At 44.7% G+C, this 20,325-nt stretch overlaps 1 protein-coding gene across 2 annotated transcripts in view; it reads left to right on the top strand.

Annotated features, from left to right (window-relative positions):
* LOC134341374 (gastrula zinc finger protein XlCGF26.1-like) overlaps positions 1-20,325 on the top strand; it is a 38,995-nt gene that overhangs the window by 10,787 nt on the left and 7,883 nt on the right. Inside the window, exon 1 of one of the 2 annotated variants that reach the window (XM_063039225.1) lies at positions 17,685-17,951. The exons of the other annotated variant lie outside the window; for it this stretch is intronic. The gene's annotated coding sequence lies outside the window, so the exon portion shown is untranslated. Of the gene's footprint in view, positions 1-17,684; positions 17,952-20,325 lie in introns of those variants that run through there. 2 annotated transcript variants of the gene reach the window in all.

The raw sequence follows: 20,325 nt of genomic DNA on the forward strand, positions 1-20,325 counted from the left end.
TTCTAATGCCACCACAATCTCTAATGCTACCTCTTTCAGAACCCTAGGGTGCAGTTCCTCTGGTCTGGGTGTCTTGTGTACCTTTTGGTCTTTCAGCTTTTTGAGCACCTTCTCTCTTGTAACAGTGACTGCACCCACTTCTCTTCCTTCACACACTACAACATCAGGCATACTGCTAGTGTCTTCCACAGTGAAGACTGACACAAAATACTCATTTAGTTCATCAGTCATCTCCTTGTCCCTTTTCCTGCTCCCTTTGCAATCTTAACCCCACATCTTGGCTATTATTTGAAGCCTTATATATGATTTCCATCATTTTTTTTTTACCTTTACAATTTCGTAACTCTACCCACAAAGATTCAACATTCATAGAAACATAGAAAATAGGTGCAGGAGTAGGCCATTCGGCCCTTCGAGCCTGCACCGCCATTTATTATGATCATGGCTGATCATCCAACTCAGAACCCCGCCCCAGCCTTCCCTCCATACCCCCTGACCCCTGTAGCCACAAGGGCCATATCTAACTCCCTCTTAAACATAGCCAATGAACTGGCCTCAACAGTTTCTTGTGGCAGAGAATTCCACAGATTCACCACTCTCTGTGTGAAGAAGTTTTTCCTAATCTCGGTCCTAAAAGGCTTCCCCTCTATCCTCAAACTGTGACCCCTCGTTCTGGACTTCCCCAACATCGGGAACAATCTTCCTGCATCTAGCCTGTCCAATCCCTTTAGGATCTTATACGTTTCAATCAGATCCCCCCTCAATCTTCTAAATTCCAACGAGTACAAGCCCAGTTCATCCAGTCTTTCTTCATATGAAAGTCCTGCCATCCCAGGAATCAATCTGGTGAACCTTCTTTGTACTCCCTCTATGGCAAAGATGTCTTTCCTCAGGTTAGGGGACCAAAACTGCACACAATACTCCAGGTGTGGTCTCACCAAGGCCTTGTACAACTGCGTTAGTACCTCCCTGCTCCTGTACTCAAATCCTCTCGCTATAAATGCCAGCATACCATTCGCCTTTTTCACCGCCTGCTGTACCTGCATGCCCACTTTCAATGACTGGTGTATAATGACACCCAGGTCTCGTTGCACCTCCCCTTTTCCTAATTGGCCACCATTCAGATAATAATCTGTTTTCCTATTTTTGCCACCAAAGTGGATAACTTCACATTTATCCACATTAAATTGCATCTGCCATGAGTTTGCCCACTCACCCAACCTATCCAAGTCACCCTGCATCCTCTTAGCATCCTCGTCACTGCTAACACTGCCACCCAGCTTCGTGTCATCCGCAAACTTGGAGATGCTGCATTTAATTCCCTCATCCAAGTCATTAATATATATTGTAAACAACTGGGGTCCCAGCACTGAGCCTTGCGGTACCCCACTAGTCACCGCCTGCCATTCTGAAAAGGTCCCGTTTATTCCCACTCTTTGCTTCCTGTCTGCTAACCAATTCTCCACCCACACCAATACCTTACCCCCAATACCGTGTGCTTTAAGTTTGCACACTAATCTCCTGTGTGGGACCTTGTCAAAAGCCTTTTGAAAATCCAAATATACCACATCCACTGGTTCTCCCCTATCCACTCTACTAGTTACATCCTCAAAAAATTCCATGAGATTCGTCAGACATGCTTTTCCTTTCACAAATCCATGCTGACTTTGTCCGATCATTTCACCGCTTTCCAAATGTGCTGTTATCACATCCTTGATAACTGACTCCAGCAGTTTCCCCACCACCGACGTTAGGCTAACCGGTCTATAATTCCCCTGTTTCTCTCTCCCTCCTTTTTTAAAAAGTGGGGTTACATTAGCCACCCTCCAATCCTCAGGAACTAGTCCAGAACCTAACGAGTTTTGAAAAATTATCACTAATGCATCCACTATTTCTTGGGCTACTTCCTTAAGCACTCTGGGATGCAGACCATCTGGCCCTGGGGATTTATCTGCCTTCAATCCCTTCAATTTACCTAACACCACTTCCCTACTAACATGTATTTCACTCAGTTCCTCCATCTCACTGGACTCTCTGTCCCTTACTATTTCTGGAAGATTATTTATGTCCTCCTTAGTGAAGACAGAACCAAAGTAATTATTCAATTGGTCTGCCATGTCCTTGCTCCCCATAATCAATTCACCTGTTTCTGTCTGCAGGGGACCTACATTTGTCTTTACCAGTCTTTTCCTTTTTACATATCTATAAAAGCTTTTACAGTCCGTTTTTATGTTCCCCGCCAGTTTTTTCTCATAATCTTTTTTCCCCTTCCTAATTAAGCCCTTTGTCCTCCTCTGCTGAACTCTGAATTTCTCCCAGTCCTCAGGTGAGCCACTTTCTCTGGCTAATTTGTATGCTACTTCTTTGGAATTGATACTATCCCTAATTTCTCTTGTCAGCCACGGGTGCACTACCTTCCTTGATTTATTCTTTTGCCAAACTGGGATGAACAATTGTTGTAGTTCATCCATGCAACCTTTAAATGCTTGCCTTCAGTCCTACATTCTTTGCCCTTCTGAATTTTGCCTCTGGTATAATTTAACTCTTTACTCTGACTTTTGGGCATTCTCTGACCCATGTCACCTCTTTCTAATAGTGTAATTCCATCTCTTACCAACAGAGCCACATACCTCCTATGCCTTCCTGCCTGTCCTTTCAATACAATGTTAAGCTCCCAACTATGGCCTTCTTTCAGCCACGACTTAGTGATACCCACAATGTCATACCGAGAAATCTGTAATTACGCTATGAGTTTGTCCAACTTATTCTGAATGCTATGCACATTTAAATTCAGTACCTTCAGTCCTACATTCTTTGCCCTTCTGAATTTTGCCTCTGGTATAATTTAACTCTTTACTCTGACTTTTGGGCATTTGTACCCAATCATTGGCTTGTCCTTCTTACAATCACCCCGTCCCTTTTGTATAGGTCCCACCTGCCCCAGGAGAGTTCCCAATTATCCAGGAATCTGAGTCTGTGCCTCCTGCTCTAATTCTTCAGCCATGCATTTATCTGCCACCTCATTGTGTTCCTATCCTCACTGTCGCACGGCACAGGCAGCAATCCTGAGATTACTACCCTTGGGGTCCTGCTTCTCAGCTTCCTTCCTAACTCACTATATTCTTTTTTCAGGACCTCCTTCCCTTTTTCTTCCTATACTGTTGGTACCAATATGTACCACAACTTCTGACTGCTCACCCTCCCTTTTCAGGATATTGTGGATGCGTCCAGAAACATCTCGGACTCTGACAGCTGGGAGGCAAAATACCATGTGTGTTTCCTTTTTGTGTCCACAGAATCATTTATCTGTCCCCCGACCCTATAACTGCTGCCATCCTTTTCAGTTCCCTACTCACAGGGCCAGACTCAGTGCCAGAGGTATGGCTGCTGTTGCTTCCCCCAGGCAGGTACCTTCCCCCCACCCCCACAGTACTCAAAATGGAGTACTGTTAGTCAGCCCGAGGCTGCAGGAGTTAGATAAGTGGGTGACTGTCAGGGAAGGGAAGGGAATAGTACTCAGCAGAGAGTACTGAGGGCCATCACCCTCAGTAATCGTCATCTCATTTTGGTTGCTGTTGAGGCGGTGGGGGGGGGGGTGACCTGACAGAGGATGACCACGGCGATTGAGACTCTGGCCCTGAGCGTGGTTCCGTGGTGCAGAAGGGAAAGAGGAAGATGAGGAATGCGGTAGTCACAGGGGATTCCATAGTTAGGGGAACAGACAGGAGATTCTGTCAGCCTGATAGAGATACCCGCATGGTGTGTTACCTCCAGGTGCCAGGGTACGGTATGTCTCGGATAGGGTGCAGAGTATTTTAAAGGGTGAACAGCCAGAAGTCTTGGTTCACGTTGGTACCAATGACAAAGGTAAGAAAAGAGGAGGTCCTGAAGAGGGAATTCAGGGAGTTAGGTAGGAAGCTGAAAAGCAGGACCACCAGGGTAATCTCAGGATTACTGCCTGTGCCAAGTGCTAACAAGCACAGGAATAGCATGATCAGGCATATTAATGCATGGCTGAGAGACTGGTATTGGGAGCAAGGCTTCAGATTCATGGATTACTGGAGTCTCTTCTGGGGGAGGTTGACCTGTACAAAAAGGACGGGTTACACCTGAACCCAAAGTGTCCAATATCCTAGCAGGCAGGTTTAATAGAGCTGTTAGGGAGGGTTTAAACTAATTTGGCACAAGGATGGGCACCGGAGTGATAAGGCTGAGGAAGGGGAGAACAGAAATAAAGCAAAGATAGCATGCAACAGAAATGATAGAGAGGACAGGCAGGAGATGAGGTATAATCACAACCAATGGCATGAGTTACAGGGCAATAGAGGTGTGGTGCAGTTAAAACAGAAAGCAACAAATACTGGACTGGAAGTGTTATATTTGAATGCGCACAGCATAAGAAATAAAATGAACGATCCTGAAATTCAGCTACAGATTGGCAAGTATGGGTTAAGAAATGGCAAGGGTAAAAGGACCCTAATGGCAGTTGTATACAGGCCTCCAAACAGCAGTTGGGATGTGGATTACAAATTAACAGCAGGAGATAGAAAAAGTGTGTCAGAAGGGCAATAATAATCATTGAGGATTTTAACGTGAAAGTGGATTGGGAAAATCCGGCCAGTACTGGACCTCGAGTGAGAATTTGTAGAATGTCTAAGGGATGGCTTTTTAGAACAGCTTGTTGTTGAACCCACTAGGGGATCGGCTGTGCTGGATTGGGTGTTGTGCAATGATCTGGAGGTGATAAGAGATCTTAAGGTTAAGAAACCCTTAGGGAACAGTGATCTCAATATGTTCCAGTTCACTGTGAAATTTGAGAAGAAGAAACTAAAATCCAACGTGTTGGTTTTTCAGAAGAATAAAGGAAATTACAATGGCATGAGAGGGGAACTGGCCAAGGTTGACTGGAAAGGGACACTAGCAGGAAAGGCAGCAGAGCAGCAATGGCTGGAGTTTCTGTGAAAAATGAGAGAAGTGCAAGACAGATATATTCCAAATAAGAAGCAATTTTTGAATGGAAGAAGGCACTACCGTGGCTGACAACTTAACTCAGAGCCAAAGTAAGAGCAAGAGAGAGGCCATACAAGGAAGCCAAAGCTAGTGGGAAGATAGATGACTGGGAAGCTTTTAAAAACTTGCAGGAGGAAACTAAGCAGGTTATTAGGAAGGAAAAGATGAATTATGAAACGAAGCTGGTGACTAATATCAAAGAAGATACTAAAAACTTTTTAAAGTATATAAAGGGTAAAAGAGTGTTGAGGGTAGATATTGGACCAATAGGAAATGACACTAGATATTGTAATGAGAGACACAGAGATGGCAGAGGAACTGAATGCGTATTTTGTATCAATCTTCACAGTGGAAGATGTCTGCAGTATACCAGAGATTCAGGAGTGTCAGGGAAGTGCAGCATGTGCAGTGAAAATTACGACTGAGAAGGTGCTCAGGAAGCTTAATTGTCTGAGGGTGGATAAATCTCCTGGACCTGATGGAATGCACCCCTGGGTTCTGAAGGAAGTACCTGGAGATACTGCAAAGGCATTAACAATGATCTTTCAAAAGTCAATAGATTCTGGCATTGTACCGGATGACTGGAAAATTCCAAATGTTAATCTGCTATATAAGAAGGATGGGAGGCAGAAGAAAGGAATCTATAGACCTGTTAGCCTGACATCAATGGTTGGGAAGTTGTTGGAATCAATTGTTAGGGATGATATTACAGAATACCTGGAGGCATATGGCAAGATAGGCCAGAGCCAGCACGGTTTCCTGAAAGGAAAATCCTGCCTGACTAACCTACTGCAATCTCTTGAGGAAATTATAAGTATGGTAGTCAAAGGAGATGCATTGGAAGTGGGGCACTTGGATTTTCAGAAGGCCTTTGACAAGGTGCAGCACATGAGGCCACTTTGCAAGATAAGAACCCATGGAATTACAGGGGATTTACTAGCATGGATGGAGCATTGGCTGATCGGCAGAAAACAGAGAGTGGGAATAAAGGGATCCTATTCTGACTGGCTGCCGGTTACCAGTGGAGTTCCACAGGGGTCGGTGTTGGGACCGCTGCTTTTTACAATGTATGTCAATGATTTGGACGATGGGATTAATGGATTTGTGACTAAATTTGCCGATGATACAAAGATATGTGGAGGAGCGGGTAGTGTTGCGGAAACAGAGAGCCTGCAGAGAGACTTAGATGGTTTAGGGGAATGGCCAAAGAATTGGCAAATGAAATACAATATTGGAGAGTGTATGGTCGTGCACTTTGGTGGAAGAAATAAATGGGCAGACTATTATTTAGATGGGGAGAGAATTAAAAGTGCAGAGATGCAAAGGGACTTAGGAGTCCTTGTGCAGGATATCCTAAAGGTTAACCTCCAGGTTGAGTCGGTGGTGAAGAAGGCAAATGCAATGTTGGCGTTTTCTATATGGCGGGAGGAGAAGATGACAGCGCGCCACGCGTGTGCAACTCTCTGGTGAAAATGATATCATATCTGTTAAATAGGGGCCATGGACAATTCTGATTTGATGGAAGATGGACGTGAAAGCACAGAGGAACATCTGGAGAAATTTCTGAAACACCCGTTCGCTGCTGTCATTACTGTGTGGTCGTGAATCTTTCGGAGGGTAGGCCTCAAAACCCCCGGCCTTGCCTGCTTTTGGTGACGGAGAAGGAGGTCGAATCATTCGGACAGAGATGGCGCTCAGTATTCAGTGTCGGAGAGCTGATCAGTGGTCAAAGTTTTCGGATGGCTCAGAGTCGGATTGTGGTCAGCATGGCACGGAGTTTTTCTTCCTTCTCTCGTCTGCGTGAGATGTGGAACATTTGAGAAACTTTGAACTTTACTGTGCTCACGAACTTCTTCATCAAGTTATGGTATTGTTACACTGTTTGTAACTATATGTTATAATTATGTGGTTTTGTCAGTTTTTTCAGTCTTGGTTTGTCCTATGTTTTGTGATATCACACCAGAGGAAATAATGTATCATTTCTTAATGCGTGCATTACTAAATGATAATAAAAGAGGACTACATGTCTTCATAATCATATAGGTATAGAATACAAGAGCAGGGATGTGATGTTGAGGCTCTATAAGGTACTCGTGAGACCACATTTGGAGTATTGTGTGCAGTTTTGGCCTCCTTATTTTAGAAAGGATATACTGACATTGGAGAGGGTTCAGTGAAGATCCACGAGAATGATTCCAGGAATGAAAGGGTTACCGTATGAGGAATGTCTGGCAGCTCTTGGGCTGTATTCCCTGGAGTTCAGGAGAATGAGGGGGATCTCATAGAAACATTCCACATGTTAAAAGGCCTGAACAAATTAGATATGGCAAAGTTATTTCTCATGGTAGGGGAGTCTAGGTCAAGAGGGCACGACTTCAGGGTTGAAGGACGTCCATTTAGAGCAGAGATGTGCAGAAATTACTTTAGTCAGAGGGTGGTGAATCTGTGGAATTTGTTGCCACGAGCGGCTGTAGAAGCCAAGTCATTGGGTGTATTTAAGGGAGAAATAGATAGGTTCTTGATTAGCCAAAGCATCAAAGGGTATGGGGAGAAGGCAGGAGAGTGCAGATGACTGGAAGAATTGGATCAGCGTATGATTGAATGGCGGAGCAGACTCGATGGGTGAATGACCCACTTCTGCTCCTATATCTTATGGTCTTATTGTTAAGGGGTGCTCTCCACTATCCGACATTACCCTTTCCCTCTCTTGACAGTCACCCATTTACCTGTCTCCTGGAGTGACTACCTCCCTGTAGCTCCTGTCTATCACTGCTTCACTTTCCCTAAGAAGCCAAAGATCATCGAGCTGCAGCTCCAGTTCCCTTACAAGGTCTCTAAGGAGCTGCACATTGATGTACCTGGCACAGATGTGGCCATCAAGGAGGCTGGTAGTCTCCTGGAAATCCCACATCTGACACTCAGAACAGAATAGTGGCTCTGTAGATATACTCCCTATTCTCTCTAGGGTTTAATAAGAAATAAGGAATGAATGTGAAGAACAGGATGACAGGAGTGAAGTTAAGACCAATTAGAGATAAAGGTGGGAAGATGTGCCTGGAGGCTATGGAAGTGAACGAGGTCCTCAATGAATACTTAGCTTTGGTATTCACCAATGAGAGGGAACTTGATGATGGTGAGGACAATATGAGTGAGGTTGATGTTCTGGAGCATGTTGATATTAGGGGAGAGGAGGTGTTGGAGTTGTTAAACTACATTAGGACAGTAAGTCCCCGGGGCCTGACGGAATATTCCCCATGCTGCTCCACGAGGCGAAGGAAGAGATTGCTGAGCCTCTGGCTAGGATCTTTATGTCCTCGTTGTCCACGGGAATGGTACCGGAGGATTCCTAGGGAGGCAAATGCTGACCCCTTGTTCAAAAGAGGTAGTAAAGATAGTCTGGGTAATTATAGACCAGTGAGCCTTACGTCTGTGGTGGTAAAGCTGTTGGAAAAGATTCTTAGGGATAGGATCTATGGGCATTTAAAGAATCATGGTCTGATCAGGGACAGTCGGCACGGCTTTGTGAAGGACAGATCGTGTCTAACAAGATAGAGTTCTTTGAGGAGGTGACCAGGCATGTAGATGAGGGTAGTGCAGTGGATGTGATCTACATGGATTTTAGTAAGGCATTTGACAAGGTTCCACACGGTAGGCTTATTCAGAAAGTTAGAAGGCATGGGATCCAGGGAAGTTTGGCCAGATGGATTCAGAATTGGCTTGCCTGCAGAAGGCAGAGGGTGGTGGTGGAGGGAGTACATTCAGATTGGAGGATTATGACTAGTGGTGTCCCACAAGGATCGGTTCTGGGACCTCTACTTTTCATGATTTTTATTAACGACCTGTATGTGGGTGTAGAAGGGTGGGTTGGCAAGTTTGCAGATGACACAAAGGTTGGTGGTGTTGTAGATAGTGTAGAGGATTGTCAAAGACTGCAGGGAGACATTGATAGGATGCGGAAGTGGGCTGAGAAGTGGCAGATGGAGTTCAACACAGAGAAGTACAAGGTGGTACACATTGGAAAGACAAACTCCAAGGCAGAGTACAAAGTAAATGGCAGGATACTTGGTAGTGTGGAGGAGCAGAGGGATTTGGGGGTACATGTCCACAGATTCCTGAAAGTTGCCTCACAGGTAGATAGGGTAATTAAGAAAGCTTATGGGTGTTAGCTTTCATAAATCGAGGGATAGAGTTTAAGAGTCACGAGGTAATGATGCAGCTCTATAGAACTGGTTAGGTCACACTTGGAGTACTGTATCCAGTTCTGGTCGCCTCACTATAGGAAGGATGTGGAAGCATTGGAAAGGGTACAGGGGAGATTTACCAGGATGCTGCCTGGTTTAGAGGGTATGCATTATGATCAGAAATTAAGGGAGCTAGGGCTTTCCTCTTTGGAGAGAAGGAGGATGAGAGGAGACATGAAAGAGGTATACAAGATATTAAGAGGAATAGATACATAGTGGACAGCCAGCGCCTCTTCTCCAGGGCACCACTGCTCAATACAAGGGGACATGGCTTTAAGGTAAGGGGTGGGAAGTTCAAGGGAGATATTAGAGGAAGGTTTTTTACTCAGAGAGTGGTTGGTACGTGGAATGCACTGCCTGATACACTAGTGAAGTTTAAGAGACTACTCGACAGGTATATGGAGGAATTTAAGGTGGGGGGTTATATAGAAACATAGAAAATAGGTGCAGGAGTAGGCCATTCGGCCCTTCGAGCCTGCACCGCCATTTATTATGATCATGGCTGATCATCCAACTCAGAACCCAGCCTTCCCTCCATACCCCCTGACCCCTGTAGCCACAAGGGCCATATCTAACTCCCTCTTAAACATAGCCAATGAACTGGCCTCAACAGTTTGCTGTGGCAGAGAATTCCACAGATTCACCACTCTCTGTGTGAAGAAGTTTTTCCTAACCTCGGTCCTAAAAGGCTTCCCCTCTATCCTCAAACTGTGACCCCTCGTTCTAGACCTCCCCAACATCGGGAACAATCTTCCCGCATCTAGTCTGTCCAATCCCTTTAGGATCTTATACGTTTCAATCAGATCCCCCCTCAATCTTCTAAATTCCAACGAGTACAAGCCCAGTTCATCCAGTCTTTCTTCATATGAAAGACCTGCCATCCCAGGAATCAATCTGGTGAACCTTCTTTGTACTCCCTCTATGGCAAAGATGTCTTTCCTCAGATTAGGGGACCAAAACTGCACACAATACTCCAGGTGTGGTCTCACCAAGGCCTTGTACAACTGCAGTAGTACCTCCCTGCTCCTGTACTCGAATCCTCTCGCTATAAATGCCAGCATACCGTTCACCTTTTTCACCGCCTGCTGTACCTGCATGCCCACTTTCAATGACTGGTGTATAATGACACCCAGGTCTCGTTGCACCTCCCCTTTTCCTAATCGGCCACCATTCAGATAATAATCTGTTTTCCTATTTTTGCCACCAAAGTGGATAACTTCACATTTATCCACATTAAATTGCATCTGCCATGAGTTTGCCCACTCACCCAACCTATCCAAGTCACCCTGCATCCTCTTAGCATCCTCCTCACTGCTAACACTGCCACCCAGCTTCGTGTCATCCACAAACTTGGAGATGCTGCATTTAATTCCCTCATCCAAGTCATTAATATATATTGTAAACAACTGGGGTCCCAGCACTGAGCCTTGCGGTACCCCACTAGTCACCGCATATGGGAGGCAGGGTTTAAGGGTTGTGGGTGCATTGTGGGCTGAAGGGCCTGTACTGTGCTGTACTATTCTAAAAAATTAAAAAGAAAGCCTTTGCGTACCCCATGGACACCGGGGTTAAGTCGTCCTCTCCCTGATAAAATAGATATGCATACTTTAAGGGAGGAAGTGGGGAAACATTTGTGCAAGCTAACCAAAATTTTCCAAAATTTGCATTCGCAGGTTGGCCAGGCCCACCAAGAGGCCGAGGATCAAGCTAACGGGGACTATCCCACTGTTAATCCTGGAGACTTTGTCTTGATAAAGAATTGGGACAGAAAGAAATTGGACATCAGTGGAAAGGACCCTATCAGGTGCTGCTGATCACACCCACAGCCGTGAAGGTGGAAGGGCAACCAAGGTGGATTCATCGAACCGACTGTAAACCCGTCATTAAGGAAGTAGAAGAAACGAAGAAGGAATAATATCACGATGTCTGCATTAATGTTACTTTTTGTACAATGTACCCCAAGTCTCCAAACAAATACTTTCCTTTCTCTATGCCACACATGTGCAGAACAAATAAAGCAGTCGGCTTGTTGGGTATGTGCCAGGTTACCCCAGCATGCGGAGTCAGGAATGCCCTTGGAAGGAGTACCTTTGAATAGTAGTGAGATGTTACCTGTGAGATTTATAAATTCTTTGAGTAAATCCTCAGACCCATTTTTGGATCAATGGTGGATATCAGGATGTAAAACCACCCAGAATTGTGGGTGTCTCTGTTTTAAGAGATGGCATACCTACTGAAGTGGTTGAGAGACCGTCTGTAGAACTTGCCCATGCCCTGAGGAAGGTAAATGGGACCTGTTATTGCCGTACTGGAAGAATAGAGGAAACGTTTTTGGGAAGTAGCTCTTGTACAGAAATTAGGACTGATCCCCCTCCGTACGCTGTTAATGGAACTTACTGGGTATGTGGTAAGAAGGCATCTCCATGGCTCTCAGGGCCTTATGATGACAAGGGAACTATCACAGCGAGAAATTGGACGGGATGTTGCCATTTAGCTTATGTAGTAGCCTCTATATATTCACCAGCCGACATTGCTGACACGGGAAATTAGGGATAGTATCAATTCCAAAGAAGAAACATACAAATTAGCCAGAGAAAGCGGCACACCTGAGGACTGGGAGAAATTCAGAGTCCAGCAAAGGAGGGCAAAGGGCTTAATTAGAAAAGGGAAAAAGATTATGAGAGAAAGCTGGCAGGGAACATAAAAACTGACTGTAAAAGCTTTTCTAGATATGTGAAAAGAAAAAGATTGGCTACAGCAAATGTAGGACCCTTACAGTCAGAAACAGGTGAATTGATCATGGGGAACAAGGACATGGCAGACCAATTGAATAACTACTTTGGTTCTGTCTTCACTAAGGAGGACATAAATAATCTTCTGGAAATAGTAGGGGACCGAGGGTCTAATGAGATGGAGGAACTGAGGGAAATACATGCTAGTAGGGAGTGGTGTTAGGTAAATTGAAGGGATTAAAGGCCGTCTGCATCCCAGAGTGCGTAAGGAAGTAGCCCAAGAAATAGTGGATAATTTTTCAAAACTCTTTAGATTCTGGATTAGTTCCTGAGGATTGGAGAGTGGCTAATGTAACCCCGCTTTTTAAAAAAGGAGTGAGAGAGAAACCGGGGAATTATAGACCGATTAGCCTCACATCGGTGGTGGGGAAAATGATAGAGTCAGTTATCAAAGATGTGATAACAGCACATTTGGAAAGTGGTGAAATCATTGGACAAAGTCAGCATGGATTTGTGAAAGGAAAAGCATGTCTGACAAATCTCATAGAATTTTTTGAGGATGTAACTAATAGAGTGGATAGGGGAGAACCAGAGAATGTGGTATACTTTTGACAAGGTCCCACACAAGAGATTAGTGTGCCATCTTGAAGCACATGGTATTGATGTGGATGGAGAATTGGTTGGCAGACAGGAAGCAAAGAGTGGGAATAAACGGGACCTTTTCAGAATGGCAGGCAGTGACTAGTGGGGTATCACAAGGCTCAGTGCTGGGACCCCAGTTGTTTACAATATATATTAATGACTTAGATGAGGGAATTAAATGCAGCATCTCCAAGTTTGCAGATGACACGAAGCTGGGCAGCAGTATTAGCTGTGAGGAGGATGCTAAGAGGATGCAGGGTGACTTGGATAGGTTAGGTGAGTGGGCAAATTCATGGCAGATGCAATTTAATGTGGATAAATGTGAGGTTATCCACTTTGGTGGCAAGAACAGGAAAACAGATTATTATTTGAATGGTGGCCGATTAGGAAAAGGGGAGGTGCAACGAGACCTGGGTGTCATTATACACCAGTCATTGAAAGTGGGCATGCAGGTACAGCAGGCGGTGAAAAAGGCGAATGGTATGCTGGCATTTATAGCGAGAGGATTCGAGTACAGGAGCAGGGAGGTTCTACTGCAGTTGTACAAGGCCTTGGTGAGACCACACCTGGAGTATTGTGGGCAGTTTTGGTACCCTAATCTGAGGAAAGACATTCTTGCCATAGAGGGAGTACAAAGAAGGTTCACCAGATTGATTCCTGGGATGGCAGGACTTTCATATGATGAAAGACTGGATCGACCAGGCTTATACTCGCTGGAATTTAGAAGATCGAGGGGGGATCTTATTGAAACGTATAAAATTCTAAAGGGATTGGACAGACTAGATGCAGGAAGATTGTTCCCGATGTTGGGGAAGTCCAGAATGAGGGGTCACAGTTTGAGAATAAAGGGGAAGCCTTTTAGGACTGAGATTAGGAAAAACTTCTTCACACAGAGAGTGGTGAATCTGTGGAATTCTCTGCCACAGGAAACAGTTGAGGCCAGTTCATTGGCTATATTTAAGAGGGAGTTAGATATGGCCCTTGTGGCTGAAGGGATCGGGGGTATGGAGAGAAGACAGGTACAGGGTTCTGAGTTGGATGATCAGCCATGATCATACTGAATGGTGGTGCAGGCTCCAAGGGCCGAATAGACTACTCCTGCACCTATTTTCTATGTTTCTATATTTCTCATCATTCTCAGCTAGAATGAAATAGGAGCGGAATTACAGAAAGCGAGAGATTTTGGATGATAATCAAGTTGGTAACTGCACTAGAGGAGTTGGCGAATAGTACTGCTAAGGTTTTAACTGATGTCCAGACCCAGATTAAGGATTTAACTACTGAAATAGTAGCTCTGAGGATGGTAGTTTTACAGAATAGGATGGCATTGGATTTATAGCTCGCAGAGAAAGGAGTGACATGTGCTGTTATAGGAAAGGAATGTTGTACTTATATTCCAGATGAGGCTTCTAATATTACAGATCTATCTCAGCATATCACTCAGGAAATCCAGAAAATTAAGGGAATTGGAGAAAAGATGCATGGGTTTACCAATGGTAAGGGAACCTGGCCATGGCCTTTTAACATTTTTGGAGAATTCTGGGGGAATTCTTCTGTATGTGGCTATGATAATAGTTTTAATTATAACTATTCTAATTCTTATGATATGTTAGTCCCCTTCTTATAGCTTGTTGTAAACGTTATGGATTACTTTAAATTTTATCATCAAATGATAAAAAGGAGGGAATGATAAAATTATTAAGTTCTCCACAAAAGACGTCTCCTGACTTTTCACCCAAAGTTGTTAAGTTTTCCACAAAAGACATCTCCTGACTTTTCACACCTTTTGGTTTCGACAAAAGGTGGTTCCTGATGGAGCTGAAGACCAGACATTCCTTTATCAATTAAAATTTAAATTTCAGTGGAGTCCTTTATCTAAGTTAATAAGTTTTGCTCCATTTGAGTAGCTGGGATGTCTATAGAACTGATTGTTCTTTTGTATCAACCTGAGTGTTCTTTTGTATTGGTGGCCTTATAACTTGTAACAATTCTGACATCAGGCAGTGAACTTGTTGAATCTGAGAATGCTTTGATGTTGGGACCAAGTTCACTCCCCGGCTGAGACAGAAGAAATAAACTGGTGAAAAGATAAGTAACGATCTTTTTGTGCTGTGGTTATTTGATCCGGCAAATTTACGTTTACATACCCATCGCCTCCCTCTGGTGCTCCTACCCCCTTTTTCTTTCTCCCATGGCCTTCTGACCTCTCCTATTAGATTCCCCCTTCTCCAGTCCTGTATCTCTTTCACCAATCAACTTCGGAACTCTTTACTTCAGCCCTCTCCCATTCTTGGTGTCACCTATCAGCTGATGTTTCTCGAGACCTCTCCTTCCCCCCACCCCCACCCATTTTACTCTGACTCATCTTTTCTCTCCAGTCCTGCTGAAGGGTCTTGGCTTGAAACTTCAACTGTACTCTTTTGCATAGATGCTGTCTGGCCTGCTGAGTTCCTCCAGCGTGTGTGTGTAACTTTCTCTATCTGTGCATAGTTGGCTTCCACACTTGTTAAAGCCCTCGATACACGGACCACAGGTTGCCATGTGTCACCATGCAGCTGCAGTAGTACTGCTCCGAGGTCATACTGGGACGCCTCAGCTGAGATCCCAGTGAAGCTTTTTGGATCATGAAACCTCAGTGAGGACTCTTTTATCCACTCATTTCACTGCTCAAGGAGTAGCCTAAGTGGCGCTGACACAATAAGCAGTTGAAGGATGAACTTAGCCAGGGAAGTCACCATCCCCAAGGAATGTCTCACCTCCTCCTTGTTTTGGGGCGTCTGCATATCTTCAATGGCTGATGTCTTTCTTGGGCCTGGCTTCACTCTCTCTTCCATTTCCTATGACAGTCAGTCTCCTACCAAACTCATATTTCCCTTTATTTAATTTCAAATTGACATTCCGTGTCACATGAAACACCTGTCTCAGTCGTGCATCATGTTCATCCTTTGTGGACCCTAGATGATGTCATCCATCATGGTTCTGATACCAGCTTTGTCCTCAAAGACCATAAGGCAAGGCAACAAGCAGAATTAGGCCATTCAGCCCATCGTGTCTGCTCTGTCATTCCATCATGGCTGATCCCTGATCCCACTCAACCCCGTACACCTGCTTTCTCTCCATAACCTTTGATGCCCGGACCAATCAGAAAACTATCAATTTTCACTTTAAATATACCCACAGTCTTGGCCTCCACAGCTGTCTGTGGCAAAGCATTCCACAGATTAACTACTCTGGCTGTAAAAAAATTTTTGACACCCCCACATAGGAAACATCCTCTCCACATTCACCTTATTTAGGCCTTTCAACATTTGGTAGGTTTCAATGAGATTTCCCCCCCCCCCGCCCCCCGTTCTTCTAAATTCCAGTGAGTACAGGCCCATCATCTGGATAGTTTTATGGTAGACTTCTGGTGCAGACAGAAGCCCATATGTTGCTGTGCTGAAGAAACACACACAAAATGCTAGACGGACTCAGCAAGCCGGGCAGCATCTGTGGAAAGAGAGTCCAACTGAAGTTCTATCCTCCAGTCATGCTGAAGGATCTCAGACCAAAATATCAACTGTATTTTTTTCCATAGATGCTGCCTGGCCCTCAGTGTTCCTCCAGCATTTTGTGTGTTGCTTGGATTTCCAACATCTGCAGATTTCTCTTGTTTATAGTAGCCAAAGAAAGCGATATCTTCCCTGTGGTGTGTTAGAAGTACACAGTCTTGAACTTGCCTCATCAATCTTCATCTGCCAAAACCCAAATAACATGTCGAGTATGCTAAACCACTTGGCACCCGCAAACTGGGACATGGTCTCCTCCTGTGTTGGCAATTTAAAATGTTCTCACTTGATGGCTCCCCTCCCCCCACTTTCTCACTCTGTCTCATCTTTTTTCCCTGATGAAGGATCTTGGCCCGAAATGTCAACTGTATTCTTTTCCATAGATGCTGCCCGGCCTGCTTAATTCCTCCAGCATCCTGTATGTGTTGCTTGTGCTCTACACCTCTGTTTTCACAGCATGCACTCTTACATTGGCCTGAGCAGCTCCTTAGCTTGTGCTTGTGTGGTCTCTGCTGTCCTACACATATCCATAGCCTTTGCCAATTTCAAGTCTTTTTCAGAGAGCAATCTTTCTCTGAACCCATTATCTGGGACTCCACAAACTATTTTGTCTCTAACTAGTGAGTCTCTGAAATCTCCACACTCACAGGACTCTCAGTGTGCGAAGCTCAGTTGAGTATTGGGCACAGATGAAAAAATTCATATCCCTCAAATGAAATGTTTTCACTCCTCAAATTTTGTCATTAGTGTTCATTGTAAAGGTTGTCTCATCAATTTGAAAGCTGTTATAGACGTCCAAAGCATATTTTACCAATTACATATAGAAAAATAGATGCTTTCAAAAGCGGGATATTCCACTTTTTGTGGCTGACAGGGTGTAGGTGCTTGGCGAAACAGTTTCTCAATCTTTGTTGACTTTTAGTAATATACAGAAGGCCACACCAGGAGCACCAACAGACTGTTAAATGAAGTGTGACCTCATCTGGAAGAACTGTTTGGGCCCCTGAATGGTAGTGAGGGAGGAGGTGTAGGGGCAGGTGTGGCACTTGTTCCTTTTGCAAGGATAAGTTCCAGCAGGGAGATTAGTGGGGAGGGATGAGTTGACCACATCGCCAAGCACCATCACTCCATCCGCCAAATCAAGAGTGATCCCCTCGTATTTGAATTCTATTTCCCATTCCCAATGCAACATGTCAGTTCAACTCAGGTTGGAAGAGGAACACTTTATATTTCATTTGGGTAGCCTCCACCCTTATGGCATGAGCATTGATTTCTTGAACTTATGGTAATACCCCTCCTTCACTATTCCCCATTTCCCTCTATCTCCTTACCTGCCCAACATCTCCCTCTGGTACTCCTCCTCTTTCCCGTTCTTCTATGGTCCTCTCCCCTCAGAATCCCCCTTCTCCAGCCCTTTAACTCTTTCACCAATCAACTTCCCAGCTTTTTATTTCACCCCTCCTCCTCTCCCAGCTTCACCTATCACCTACCACCGTAAGCTTCTTCCTCCACTCCCTCCATCTTCTTACCCTAACTTCCTCCCTATCTTTCCAGTCCTGATGAAGGATCTCGCCCCGAAACGTCGATTGTTTCCCCTTTACCATACATGCTGTCTGGTCTGCGGAGTTCTTCTGGAATTTTGTGTATTTTACTCTGGATTTCCGGCATCTAAAGATTTTCTCCAGTTTGATCAAATGCGCATGTGTAAGGGTCGCAGCTGGTTCCCGGATATCGCGCATGCGCCCGTTGGACGAGAGACTCCGAACGATCGGCCACAGGTAGGAGTGGGGCTCTGGGCAGGGATCCAAGGCACCGGCGTCGGAACCGCGACCGGACTAAAATTACTGTGAGCTCTAGGTACATTGTGGTCCTGCACCCCGGGATAATGCCGGTTCTTCCGCACGATCCGTACCCGGGTCCCGGGAGCTTTCGGCTGATGAGCGAAGGTGCCGTCGCCATTTCCGCGGCGCATGCGCATCGCGGGGACGATGATGAATAGATGGGTTTCTAAATCCTGGGGGCTTCTAGGTAAAGAACCAGCCATGGGTGACACGACCAGAGCTTTCTCCGCCAGTTCTTGGGGCGTTTGGAAACACAGGCGGAGGAAGTGGGAGCAGATGGATCGCCCAAATACTGCAGAGCTCCAGCTATCTAAATCCAAATATTAAGAAGTCGGAAAAAATAGTTCCCAATTAATCTTGGATGAAGAGTCTACCTTCCAGTCGATGAAAATGACAATTAGTGCTGCATGAAAAACAAGAACAAAATCCTTCTGTTAGCTTTAGTTACCATAGAAACTACAGCACAGAAACAGACCTTTTGGCCTTTCTTGGCTGTGCTGAACCATTTTCTGCCTAGTCCCACTGACCTACACACGGACCATATCCCTCCATACACCTCCCATCCATGTATCTGTCCAATTTATTCTTAAATGTTAAAAAAGAACCCGCATTTACCACCTCGTCTGGCAGCTCATTCCATACTCCCAACACACTCTGTGTGAAGAAGCCCCCCACTAATGTTCCCTTTAAACTTTTCCCCCCTCACCCTTAACCCATGTCCTCTGTTTTTTTTCTTCCCTTGCCTGCTTGTATTCACTCTATCTATACCCATCATAATTTTATGTACCTGTATCAAATCTCCCCTCATTCTTCTACACTCCAGGGAATAAAGTCCTATTCAACCTTTCTCTGTAACTGAGTTTCTCAAGTCCTGGCAACATCCTTGTAAACCTTCTCTGCACCCTTTCAACCTTATTTATATCCTTCCTGTAATTTGGTGACCAAAACTGAACACAATATTCCAGATTCGGCCTCACCAATGCCTTATACAACCTCATCATAACATTCCAGCTCTTATACTCAATACTTTGATTAATAAAGGCCAATGTACCAAAAGCTCTCTTTACGACCCCATCTACCTGTGATGCCACTTTTAGGGAATTCTGTACCTGTATTCCCAGATCCCTCTGTTCCACTGCGCTCCTCAGTGCCTTACCATTAACCCTGTATGTTCTACCTTGGTTTGTCCTTCCAACGTGCAATACCTCACACTTGTCTGTATTAAACTCCATCGGCCATTTTTCAGCCCATTTTTCCAGCTGGCCCAAGTCCCTCTGCAGGCTCTGAAAACCTTCCTCACTGTCTGCTACACCTCCAATGTTTGTATCATCAGCAAATTTGCTGATCCACTTTACCACATTATCATCCAGATCATTGATATAGATGACAAATGACAATGGACCCAGCACTGATCCCTATGGCACACCTCTAGTCACAGGCCTCCACTTGGAGAAGCAATTCTCTACTACCACTCTTTGGCTTCTTCCATTGAGCCAATGTCTAATCCAATTTACCACCTCTCCATGTATACCTAGCGACTGAATTTTCCTAACTAACCTCCCATGCGGGACCTTGTGAAAGGCCTTACTGAAATCCATGTAGACGATATCCACTGCCTTCCCGTCATCCACTTTCCTGGTAACCTCCTCGAACAACTCCAATAGATTGGTCAAACATGACCTACCACACACAAAGCCATGTTGACTCTCCCTAATAAGTCCCTGTCTATCCAAATGCTTGTAGATTCTGTCTCTTAGTACTCCCTCCAATTACTTACCTACTACCGACGTTAAACTTACCAGCCTATAATTTCCCGGATTACTTTTCGATCCTTTTTTAAACAACGGAACAACATGAGCCACTCTCCAATCCTCCGGCACCTCACCTGTAGACAGTGACATTTTAAATATTTCTGCCAGGGCCCCTGCAATTTCAACACTAATCTCCTTCAAGGTCCAAGGGAACACCCTGTCAGGTCCCGGGGATTTATCCACTTTAATTTTCCTCAAGACAGCAAGCACCCCCTCCTTTTCGATCTGTACAATTTCCATGATCTCACTACTTGTTTCCCTTAATTCCATAGACTTCATATCAGTTTCCTTAGTAAATACAGACGCAAAAAACCTATTTAAGATCTCCCCCATTTCCTTTGGTTCCACACATAGCCGACCACTCTGATCTTCAAGAGGACCAATTTTATCCCTTACAATCCTTTTGTTCTTAATATACCTGTAAAAGCTCTTTGGATTATCCTTCACTTTGACTGCCAAGGCAACCTCATGTCTTCTTTTAGCCCTCCTGATTTCTTTCT

Source organism: Mobula hypostoma (assembly GCF_963921235.1).
Source record: "Mobula hypostoma chromosome 30 unlocalized genomic scaffold, sMobHyp1.1 SUPER_30_unloc_5, whole genome shotgun sequence".
Classification (NCBI taxonomy): Eukaryota; Metazoa; Chordata; class Chondrichthyes; order Myliobatiformes; family Myliobatidae; genus Mobula; species Mobula hypostoma.